Source organism: Cheilinus undulatus, linkage group 6 (genome assembly GCF_018320785.1).
Source record: "Cheilinus undulatus linkage group 6, ASM1832078v1, whole genome shotgun sequence".
NCBI classification, from domain to species: Eukaryota; Metazoa; Chordata; class Actinopteri; order Labriformes; family Labridae; genus Cheilinus; species Cheilinus undulatus.
This window is the reverse complement of record NC_054870.1, coordinates 33,218,070-33,229,904: the sequence shown is the minus strand read 5'-3', so window position 1 is coordinate 33,229,904 and position 11,835 is coordinate 33,218,070. Positions and strand designations below refer to the sequence as shown.

The 11,835-nt window shown below is 39.2% G+C and overlaps 1 protein-coding gene across 1 annotated transcript in view; it reads left to right on the top strand.

The window, feature by feature from the left end:
- Window positions 1-7,650: 7,650 nt before the first annotated feature.
- add3b (adducin 3 (gamma) b) overlaps window positions 7,651-11,835 on the top strand; it is a 44,541-nt gene continuing 40,356 nt past the window's right edge. The window contains exon 1 of the mRNA XM_041790035.1: window positions 7,651-8,034. The gene's annotated coding sequence lies outside the window, so the exon portion shown is untranslated. The remainder of the gene's footprint in view (window positions 8,035-11,835) is intronic.

Sequence of the window (11,835 nt, the reverse complement as noted above, 5' to 3'; positions counted from 1 at the left end):
TCCAGCCAGTCAGTGTTGGGATTCTGATTAACATTTTCATCCTGTACCAGTGGGTGGTGTAAATGACCAAAGCAAACGTCTCACCCGGCGCGTGAATGACAAGCTGAAAAGGCTTCTAGCACAAAGGCCGTAGCTCTTTAGCCTCTGGAGAGAGAAGCTTTGATTTATTTACAAACTGTTGGGGCTCTGTGAAAGTAAAAGCAGCAGACTCAAACCCTGGTGCTGCATGCTCGTGTTGTTGCCAGAATTAAAGGCAGCTCCAGAAAGAAAAAAAGAACTCTCCAACATCTCTTCCTGACAAGAGGCAGCTCATTTGTCCCACAGTCTGTCTGCCACTGCCAGCAGATCACGATCATCCTTCCACTGCTAGATTAAGGTGATGCACTGCACGTATCTGCCTTTTCAAAGAGCCGTGTGATAGGTTACATGTTTTGAAGAGATGCATAGGTTTGATGCCAGTGTTTTTGACAAGTCACAGTCAGAAGTACAAATGCTTTCCTTGGTAAAATTTCAACTGAAAAATCTCTTGACGTGTGCTCTTTCTCTTTTCTTTTGGCCTATTCAAGTTTCTTGCATTACATCTTTTTTCACCCATAAAAAGCTCATTGAAACACTCATATTCCAGCACGCTCATGTTGGAAAAAAATCTTTTTTTTAACGTAATGCTTTGTAGGATTCAGATCAAAGAAACAGACCCACATCATAACTGTAAATTAATTTTACCAAACTTCTTAAAAAGTTGAGCTCATTAGTCCCACTCTTGCATTCAAGGTCATTCATAGAGCTTATATAAGAATCTATGTCAGATAAAAGTGGGTTATTTTTGACATTTTTGTCATATCTTTTCCATCACCCCTCGCATGTTCCCTCGTGGGCAGCGTGTTGTCTTGTTGTAGCCAATTTTTGTGATCATGTCACCACTTTCGGATGTGACCTGAAGTTGATCCCTCATACATTGGAGCCATGTTTATGCTTATTTTCTCATGAATCTGATATTCAGGGTAAGGTTTCTCCAAAATATGTCTGATGAAAAACTCAGGGGTACAGAAGCCCTAAGGGGACATTCATCCTTACATTTTATTTACTTGTCCTTCTTGCATGCAAAATTCAGTTGTTTTTCTGGAGATCTTGACAGGTTTATCTTGTTATCTCAGAATAGCAATGCTGTTGTCTTGAGAAGCCCTTCCTCATCTCTCAGCTGTGCCTTCTTCTAATAATGGAAGCTATCATACAGCCTCTTGGTGGTGGCTCACGCAACAGGTTCCCAAAACACACAGGGTTGGGAAGATCAGCCTTCTCTTACTTTGCCCCAAATACCTGAAATGAGCTTTAAATTCATTTTCAACCAACCATACCTATTACCACTGACACAATTCTGAGTTTTAACTGCTGGTTTTAATTATAGCTTTCAGTCATTTCAATATTCTAACACAGCAGCAGCTGTAGCTTACATAACTCCTTTATCTACATGGATAACTACGTAGATAATGGAGATACGTTAAGCACACCAAGAAGCTATGTAAGCTATATATCTACAGTATGTTACATGTGTAGCTAACTTAGCTTTAGCTACATTTGCTAAAGCTCATATTACTTAATCTCGTTTAGCTATAGATAACATAGCTACATAGCTAACATAGCTAATGTAGCTATGTAGCTACATAGCTAACACAGCTGACGTCGCTCAAGCTAAGCTCTCAAAGCAGCTATGTAGGCTATGCAGGTATTCTGTCTACATAGCTACATTAGCTTTAGCTACATTTGCCATTTGCTAAAGCTCACATTGCTGAAGCTATCCTGATGACACTGGCTTATGTAGTAACGTTTATTACATACCTAGTGTAGCTATGTTAGCTAATGAAGCTAAAATGAGTCACAGTTCGTGTACCTGCTTCTAAAACAGATCTATACACAATTTAATCCTAGATTAGACCTTTGGCCTTTTTCTCTATCTTATTTATGAAATGTCACTCAGTCTGTCTTGTTTGAAATGTGGTTATTTCACATTGGTCAATGCCAGACTTTTTAATAACTAAAGTTGAATCTAAAAAAAAAAAAAAAAATTGAGTACTATATGGTATCTCTAAAGTAAGAGCTCTTACTAAACACTCTTGGGAGTGGCAGTACAGGCTTGTTGATGTCTTTAAAATGACACACTTACATTACGGGTTTAACTAATTTCCAACCTCCAATGCCACAAGCTAATCACACTTTTTGCAGCCCCACAATGCACTCAGAAATCCACCTCACAGACCTCTATAGAAAAGCATTACAAATGTTGATTTTCCTGCTGTTTCATTGAAATGTATACAGTTATAGATTAGAAAAAAATGGTCAAAAGATGCCCATGGGGTAAATGCATCACTGATAGGAAGTATCCTGAGAGGCTAAGGAATAAGGTGTATTTAAACGGTTTTTGGGCACAGCAGAACCAGGAGCTTGTGGGGACCATACTACCTGCCCAGACAGTACCCTAGGCCAGGGGTTCCCAACCTTTTCAGCCCATGACCCCCAAAATAATGGAGTCGAAGACCAGGGAACCCCACTGTCCCAAATATTGGTTGTGGCATAGTTAAACATAGCCACACACATTCACATTTGATTTGAGCAGAAATCTAAACAAATGACCATGTTTTTATTTAAATGTTACCAATTTAATGCATATATTTTTACAGAAATGTGGAAGATACACAATTTAAAACCATGTAGAAATAGTCTGTTTCTTGGAAGGCATCTCGCAACCCCCACTCAGTGCCTCATGACCCTCCAGGGGGTCCCGACCCCCACTTTGGGAATCATTGCCCTAGGATGTGCTTACTCATCACATCCACCCCTTACTCAGTCCTAAAGGTATTGACTATGTTTTTAATCCACAGATTATAATTCCATGCCACTAGTATTATGTAAGGACAATGAGAACATGACTAGGGTTTTGTGAATCTTCCCTCCCAACCCATGGTGCCTTTGGTCAGCTTACTTGCCACATCTATGCCTTACTTCAGTCTCAATTTTTGTCCCAAGCATGCCCAAAAGTTCTATACAGTACTTATATAATCGCATACATCATGTCAGTAACACCAAGTTTAAAATAACTTGCAACAAGTTTTGCCATGTGGCGTTAACTGCAAGTTAGCTAATCACTTCTAACATTATGTCCAACTTCAACTTGTCTGTTCTTTTTTTGTAAATAGACAGCAGGGTTAACTGTAGTGAAAGGTGTCAGTTAATGTCTATCCAGTTGAAAACTAGTAACAGCAGTGGCTTAGCAATAAGTTCATTAGACTTTAAAATACTTGCAACACCTATGACACAGGTGACACCTATGTAGTAGAGAATCATGTTCTTTACACTACCTTTGAGATAGAAAAGTACAAACAGCCTTATGTACTTATAATTTGGCTGGGTATAAAGGCCTTGCCTCACTGAGTTTGTTGTTTTTGTCTAAAATTAGATTAAAAAAAATAGATTTTTCGTCACCAAAGCATAGACGAGTGAAAATTAGCTAACATTAGCTATTTAATGTTACATTACTGTCAAGATTACAATGACTTTCGTTCATAGTTCTGGGGCAGTAATGTTAGTTCAGTCAGGAACACTATCGTCATACATTTAACCATTTTACTGTGAAACTGATATACAGTTTGACTTGGTGGAGAAGGCTCTGTTTAAAGGATGTTATCTGGGCTAATTAGGTGGCATGCTTTGACTTTCCAGGAAGCATGTAGCTAGAAACCCCCATGTGGATAGATACATTTATGACGATGTGTACTGAATACAATAAAATGAGTAAGAAGCAAAAAATCCACAGTAGCATGAATCTAAATTAGGCTGCAACAAGCTTTATGCTATAAAGGAGGAGGCTGGGGTGGAGGAGGTGAAGCTTTGCCAGCAGCAGCAGCAGCAGCAGCATTAATGCAAGCAGGGATTAGAGAGAATGACATCATATGCAAATGGACCATTGCGTTAAGAGAAAGAGGTGTGACTGGCTATGGGAGCTGGGAGGTTATTAGGATCAGCTGGTGGTCAGCTGATTACAGCTGGGTGTATCCCGTGTCCTGCATGAACTACACTAAGTTTGATTTAAAAGGTGTGAATATTTCAATGATGTAAACTTAACATTTTAAGCAGGATTAGGACAAGTCTGTCCTTTTGTTCCTTTGATAAGGACAGCAGGGTGCCTGATAGCACTAATCCACGATCTCCTCTCCGGGTTTCCTTTCTTTCTCTTCTCACCTTGCTGGTTAGTCCATCCGACTGACCACCAACTGTCTTTCATTAAAAATATAAAATAAAAGTGGTTGAAACAGTGGTAGTAGGTGGTTTCTGACGCTGGCAACTTCTCTATATTGTTTAGCAGGAAGACAACTTTCTTGGAGTTTCTATAAGCGTATAACATCACATGAAAAGCTATGGACAGATTTTTGCATGACATGTTTTACTGATCTTCTTTTTTATGGTTTTAATGGTTTTAGCTATCATATTTTATAGCTTGCCTTTTTGTTGTTCCACTGATGCTGCACATTCTTTGATGGTTTTCTCTAATCAGACACGCTACATAGACTGTTTCATTGAAGGATTGATTTTATTGATTTAAGAAATATTATTTTATGCACTTATTTAAATAACTGCATACCTAATACCCCATTTTTATAAAGATATTTTTTCTGATCAGTTATTTTTTCATGCTTTTAGTTGAACTACTTCAAACACCTTAATCACATAAATCTAAATAATAACTTCGATCTAAAAAATGAACGCTCTTAACAAAACACTGACCCACTTTCCCATGCATATTGTCAGCAACCCAAAGTATCTGAGAGGCACTCGCAACTGTAACAAAAATTTGAGGATGTTTTGCTAAATTCTGAAGCACGACATCTCCCAGCCCAAAGCTACCAGCTGCAGAGTGACGGTCCCTGCCTCCATCGCCTCCAGCATCTTATTTTCTTGATTTTCCAGATAGCTGGTTCAGCCTGTCCAAAAGCCAAATGAGGGAGAGGGCACGAGACGGTTTATGACAGGAGAAGACACAGGAAGAGACGCAGGAGGGGAGGTGGCATGTTTTACTGTCATTCCATCTGCGCAGTCCTCACTAGATGGCAGTGTAGTGTAGGATTATAGTTTGACAAGTTTTACAAGATGTGGCATCATTTTAGAAACTTTTTCAGCCCGCCTTCTCTCCCTTCCTGTGTGTGTGTGTTTATGTGTGTGTGTATTTCTGTATGTGAGTGTGGGCATCTTAGAAAATGCAATAAGAGCTCTGAGTTATGCCAGTATTGAGGAAGTGTCTGACCCTCACCATTCTGAATGTTTATTTTAATAACTTGTCTTCATCTTACCGTGACCTTTGACGTCGCTGGGTGGTGCTCTTTGACTGGACCCGTCCTGTGGGTGTGGTTCAGTGATTGCAGAGAGCTCAGGAAATGAGTGTTTTATCAGCCTGTGCAAAGAAAACAACAACAGCGTTGTGGGTGGGAAACTTCTATATTTAACTCATCTGATGCTGCCAAGCCAAATAAAACCATCAGTGGATCATTTCCTGTTAGTTTCTCCTCCTAGATGTATGGATTTTTATTAGCCAGATAATATCTATGCTTATGGAGAGCATAAATATGATAGATTTCCTATTATAGATATAACAGCAGAGCCTTGTTTACACAGTATGAGCTGGAATCTATACAAGAAGGTGCTATACTTCACAATCTGTGTTTCTATACAGGGAGACAGATATTTGCACTAAAACCCCCCTGCACAAAAGTACAGCTCTTCCATGGCTCCTGTAGTGCATGCCTTACTTTATTTTTAACTATTTATCTTATCTTATTTTTAGCTCCTGTGGGAAGTTTAAGTAGGTAAAATAACAGCCTGAAACTGACATTGATATTAAGATATGACCTAAAAAGGCAAAGAAGATGACTAGTGACAAAAGTTACTATTTCTATCTTGTTATTTTTATTCCTTGGTAGTGTTGGTAGGGGGTAGGGTTCTATCAAAACAGTCATTTTTACACTGGAGATTAATTTCAAGCTGTATATTAGATCATCACTAAGAATCATAACTTGTCCTTCTGTTGAGATGTCATTTCAATCAACACAGTACCCCACAAGGTTTATTTGCTAAATAGTGCCTAACTTTTTCCTTGAAAGGCATGTTGATGACAACATGATGAAGAAAAGCTGTATGGGCAGCAAAGATACTTTTGACCAATTTATTTACTACAGTGAGTCTTGCTCCACTTTTTAAGGGTTGGGTAGGTACACCTGGCACCCCAACAAAGGGGGCCAATAAAGTATGACAGTATGAATCCATTATTTTGGTACCTTTCCCCCCTTTTAACAGTGGAAGTGCAAATAATTGTGCATCATACTGAGCCAAACTGAAACACTGGTGAGAATCAAGTTACAGTCTCCTTGTTGGCATTAAAAGTACTGCTGCTGTGTTTTTTTCTATTAATACACTGTAAAACTCCAGTTGATAACCCAGGCTTTTATTTATGTCAGTCTATAGAATCATCCTGCTTAAATTTGGGTCAGGAATCTAAACACAGCAAAGACAGGAAAAGACAGATGAGACTATTAAATTGTAAATTGATACTGGAAAGTATAGTTTACTGTGTGAAATAAATTAAAATCACAAGCAATTATCTGGCTTAGAAAGACAATATGCTGACCTGTGGTACAGCTATGCACAGTGTTATAATGTCTTTCTTTGACAGATGTTGAAGTTCATCCTTATTTTTGTGTCTTGCTTGCCTTTCTTCATCTGAGCCTCCTTACTTGTACCTATGAAAAAAATAAATCACTGTCAACAGTCATCATTGATTTTAGTTGTTTCATTCATCAGAATCTAAGAAAAGAGCTTTACTAATGTTTTACTTACCAAAAGAGTTTTGTTTAAAATATTTTAGGAGCAATTTATGATGATTTCAGTTAAATACACAGAAACCTAGGTTGGGAACCAATGGTATAAGGGCCTCTAATTGAGACCTGCCTCTGTCATTGTGTGGCAAATTCAAGGTACTGGACCTTAAATAAAGGTCTATGGTAATTAATGTTCTTTGTTTTCTTGCATTTAAAACATAACATGTGTAAAATCATTTGGGAGTAAACCTAGTTCTGATTCTTGATAGTTACAAGAGTGAGTTTCTTTTTTTTTCTTTTTTTAACACAAGAAAGACATACTTCACCCTAACCCACCCACACAAGCTTTCTCTCTCCCCACAGTACACTCTAAGATCTTTTATAATGATTGTCCATTTGCAGCAAAACTCAACAAGATTGTAACTTGCTGATAATTGCATGTAATTATTACCTTGTAGGTCTGATGTCTCCATCTTAAAGCATGTGCTCTATAGAAGCCTGGTGTATTCAGGTGGTGCATTATTGAGGGAGAGCAGCACATCCCACTCGCTCACTGTAAGAGTGAGTACGTGGGAGGAGGTGATAGCGGGCAAGCATTCACTGTGTGCAATGTCCTCCTCGACTGTAAAATTTAGAACATGAAGCACGCTCAATATGCAGAGAAAAAATATGCTTGGCAGGAGTCTGCTGCAGTGTTCCTCCCTTCATGGTCTGATTTTCAGATTTGCAAGTTGTTTTTTTCGGTGATAAAACATTCAGCATTAGCTTTAAAAGTATTTTCGTTTGAACTGCTTCTAATCAAATGTGATTTCAGGAAACTGGCTAAGATTAAAGCAAGGGAAGGATATATAAGGGTATATATTTATATGTTGTGGGTGGAAGATCGACCCTCCCATTTTTTTCAGCCCAGTCCAGATCCATCTGAAAGCTTGGACTTCCAGAACCTCCTCTGACAAGTTTCCTCGCCTTCCTGTGAGAATAGGCAGCCGCTGTCACAGAGGAGCCGAGGGAGTTCAGGAGATCAGAGGCAGAGCAGCAGTTCCCCTCTCTGCTGGGGGAAACCAGATGACCCTCTTCAAAGTGATAATGTAAACAGCTAGCAACTGGTGGAACCGTGGGAGTTTGAGGTAGAACTGGAAGAATTCTTCTGCAAGATAAGTGCAAAACCAACACTGTGAGTTGCATTCTTCTATTTTTTTTTACCTTTTTAGATGAACATTAAGGCAAACATAAAACAGAATGAATCATGTGGAATACTTCAATTTTGTAAATGTTGTGCTTGAAAGCTTTAGGAGTTTATTCCAACAAAATAAAGCAGATCAATGGTGCTTGACGGTTCAAAAGGAAGGAATTTCTAAGCACATTTTTGTTCATTGTGGGAAGACATGCCTCCTGAGATGATTATCATGCTTTCAGACATTATATCCTCTTTTTGTAGTGTTTTCTAGTCCAACTTTGAAGAAGATCATTGCTAAACTAGCCTGTCTACTGCTGCTCTAGGCTTCAGCTGCAGAGGCTTCAAGCAGCTGCTTCCAATTAATGTCCCCCCTGCAGAAACATTACCCTGAACAAGCATTTGTTGACTTTAGATGTTAGACTGGGGAAGCACAGGATTTCATAATATGTGCGCCTGCTGATGTGAGTTATAGGCAGCCATAAAGTGAAAAGGCAGGTCTCGACCCAAACCTTTTTACCCAAGCCATGGATTGTTGGCGTTCCAGTTACGATTTTAACATGGTTTTCATTTGTGACTGTGACGTTAGATTAAGTTTTATGATTTCATCAGTTGCTTGTTAAATAAATACAATTCTGTTATTGCTCTGAATTTGGATGGTTTTCAATTAGTAGTAAATGTTGGGTTTTTGCACGATGGTTGGTGGTTTACAGTTTTTCAGCAGAATGAAAATGAAAATCAACACCTCATTTCACAAAAGTGTTGGTAACAAAGTGACAACATACAAGGGATCAGTTAGCCAAACCATCACCGCAGCCTTCAGTTTGAGTGAACCACACGTCGACCACTAGTTCTCCAACATGGAGGCCATCCAAAAACAACCACAGTAGGGACTACATCCAGCTCCTCCACTTAGGTAAACAATTTCAGTCTCTTTTCACTCCACGCTGCAGAGTGGCTGTGTTGTTTCGTATGTGTGCCGATGCACCCAAAATGCTGCAAAGGCACTGATCCAACTGTAACAATGTAAATTGTTTCAGGTTCAAAGTGTGCTCTGATGTTGCCACCCACCCTGCTGTGGGAGGGTAGCAGGACCAAATTTAGCAAGTCGCAGAGTGATCTATTCTGTGTGAAGTTATCAAAACAATGGCATTGTTTTGTAGCAGGAGTAAAAAAAAACTGCAGTGAGTTCTCTCCTTCTCTCTCCAACCTTCCCCAGGTTGCAAGGTTGATTTGAAAGCTTTGTGTGCGAGGTTGGCTCCATGCAGATTTGTGTTTTAAGATACAGTACTCCTGGAAAGCTACTGCAGAGAAGCTCCTGTTTGGTGTCAAGAAGATGCAGCGACATCCCTGTATGCTCAGTAATCTCAGATTCTGTTTGGAAATAGACTATTTCTGACATTTTTTCCTTCCCAGTAACATTTCAGATACCTAGACTTGTTGATAAGCAGGCCAGTACTGAGTACCCATCTGATATCAGCAGAATCAAAACATACAAAGTACGGGTGAAATACCTCTAATTGCTGACATTTTGCCAGCTTTGACTTATAAATAACTTTGATAGCCCTGCATTTTTGTTGTTTGTGATCATAGTCTGTATTTTTTCACTGTGCATGTCTGAGACAGCAGCATAATGAAGCTGGCTGTCACTATGCCCATAGTAACTCATACTGATTCTGCAACTACGTAATATTTGGCATCCCCATCAGTGCTCCCCCACTGGCTCCGCTAATTCCATCTCACCTTTATAACGCCTTCTACTGCCTCTGAAGCATATGTTTAATGGACACCAATAACTCCACATCACCAAAAATACATCATCCCCACATTGAAGCACGGTGGTGACAGCATCATGGTGTGGGGATGCTTCTTGGAAGCCGGCCCTGGAAGGCTTGTAAAGGTAGCGGGTAAAATTCTGGAGGAGAATTGTATTCAGTCTACAGAGAACTATGGCTTGGGAGAAGATTTATTTCCCAGCAAGACAATGACCCAAAGCATACAGCAAAAGCTACACAGAAATGGTTTACCCAACAAGGTGAAGGTTCTGGAGTGGCTGAGTCAAAGCCCAGACCTCAATCAAACAGAGAATTTATGGCTTCACTTGAAAAGGGCTGTTCATGCCCGATCCCTGTGTAACCTGACAGAGCTTGAGCAGTTTTACAGAGAAGAATAGAGTGAAATTGCATTGTCCAGATGTGAAAGCCTGATTGAGACCTATCCACACAGACTCAGAGCTGTGATTGCAGCCAAAGGTGCATCTACTAAATACTGACTTGAAGGGGGTGAATATTTATGCAATTATTCATTTTACATTACAGATGATAGAAGTCTGTTTTCACTTTATTATTAAAGAGTATTTTAAGTCAATTTTATTGTCAAAAACACCTCATAATACTGATTTATAAAATAAGTGAAAGGGTAGACAATCCAAGGAGGTGTATGCAAATAGTTCCAAAAGAAGACATGTTTGGGAAAGGCCATCTCTTATTATTGAGTTGAGCCAAATGATCTAGAACTCTAAAAAGAGTTTGGGTTTCTATCACTACTAGTGAGGCTGGGCAGAGATTAGCTGCAGGAAAACAAGCAAGATCAGGGTTTGTCTTTAAAGCTATCGCAGGCCACAAAGTTTTACTATGTATGACCCTGTCAAATAAATCACTACAGTACCAAAACTTATTATGTTCACTCCTATATACAATTGAAATGCCAGGATCTATGGAGGAAGGCAATGATTATTGTCTGAGAGGGTCCAGAACATTAGACTCAGTCAATACTCTGAATGAGTGTAAAATGAGAACAGATGCCCTTTATAGTCCAGGGCAGTTGAGGGCAGGTAATGTGTCTGTGTTGGGATGATGACTGATTAACTATTGAGAAATATTAACTTTTTTTAATATTCACATATGAAAACAAAACAATTGGTGTCATTAAGTTTGCACTCATAGTCAAAAGTCAGGTCAGGCTGATGAGAAAAGGAATTGCTGAAGTATAATTATCATAAAAGTCTATCAGGAGTGGGCTGGCAAAGCTATGAAAGGCAATGTGGACAACTTCAAAGATGTTTGTAGTTGGGGGGGAAACATTTCAATCTTCTGGGTCATCAGCACAGAATAGCTTTGGCTAATGAGGGAATACAACAACCATTTAACTTGTGCTCTAATAACACAGAAGAACAATCAGTCAAAGAGGCAGAAGAACTGCCGTTGTTTTTGCTTGTGGGATAACTTTTCATTATCGTATCTCTATTAACTGTTCACATTCTGTTTCTTGATCGTGCATGCTGCAGAAAACACCTCCTTGATTGTAATAGTGGACGTCATCCGGTACTCTCTTCATCTAATTCAGCCATAGACGGGAGACAAGTACTGGTAACCATGGTAACCTCATTGGTGAATAAGATGTGAGACAAAGTTGTTTTTTTTAACCCCGACAGATGAATCATGATAAAACTGTGCATCTGTTGCTCTGTATGTTAGCTTTACTGTCTGCTCCCAATAAATCCTGCAGATTTACTCTGCAGAATGATGTTTCTGCATCATGCCACAGAAGGAAAAAGAAAGTGAAAGAAGGATACAATATAGTCTGTATTATTTCTTATTCTGCAGTGTAGGTGGCATCTTTGGTACCTGAACAGAAGGAGCACATGTAGACCATCACTGCCAGCTATAAGGTGAAGTCTCTATAGGTGAGGATAAAGAAAGAAACAGCATCTTTTATATAAACAGGAATTTACAGCTGAAAAAGAAGCTGCTATCTTTAACTTAATGGTTAAATGAAATAAATGATCATTTATTGGGTCTT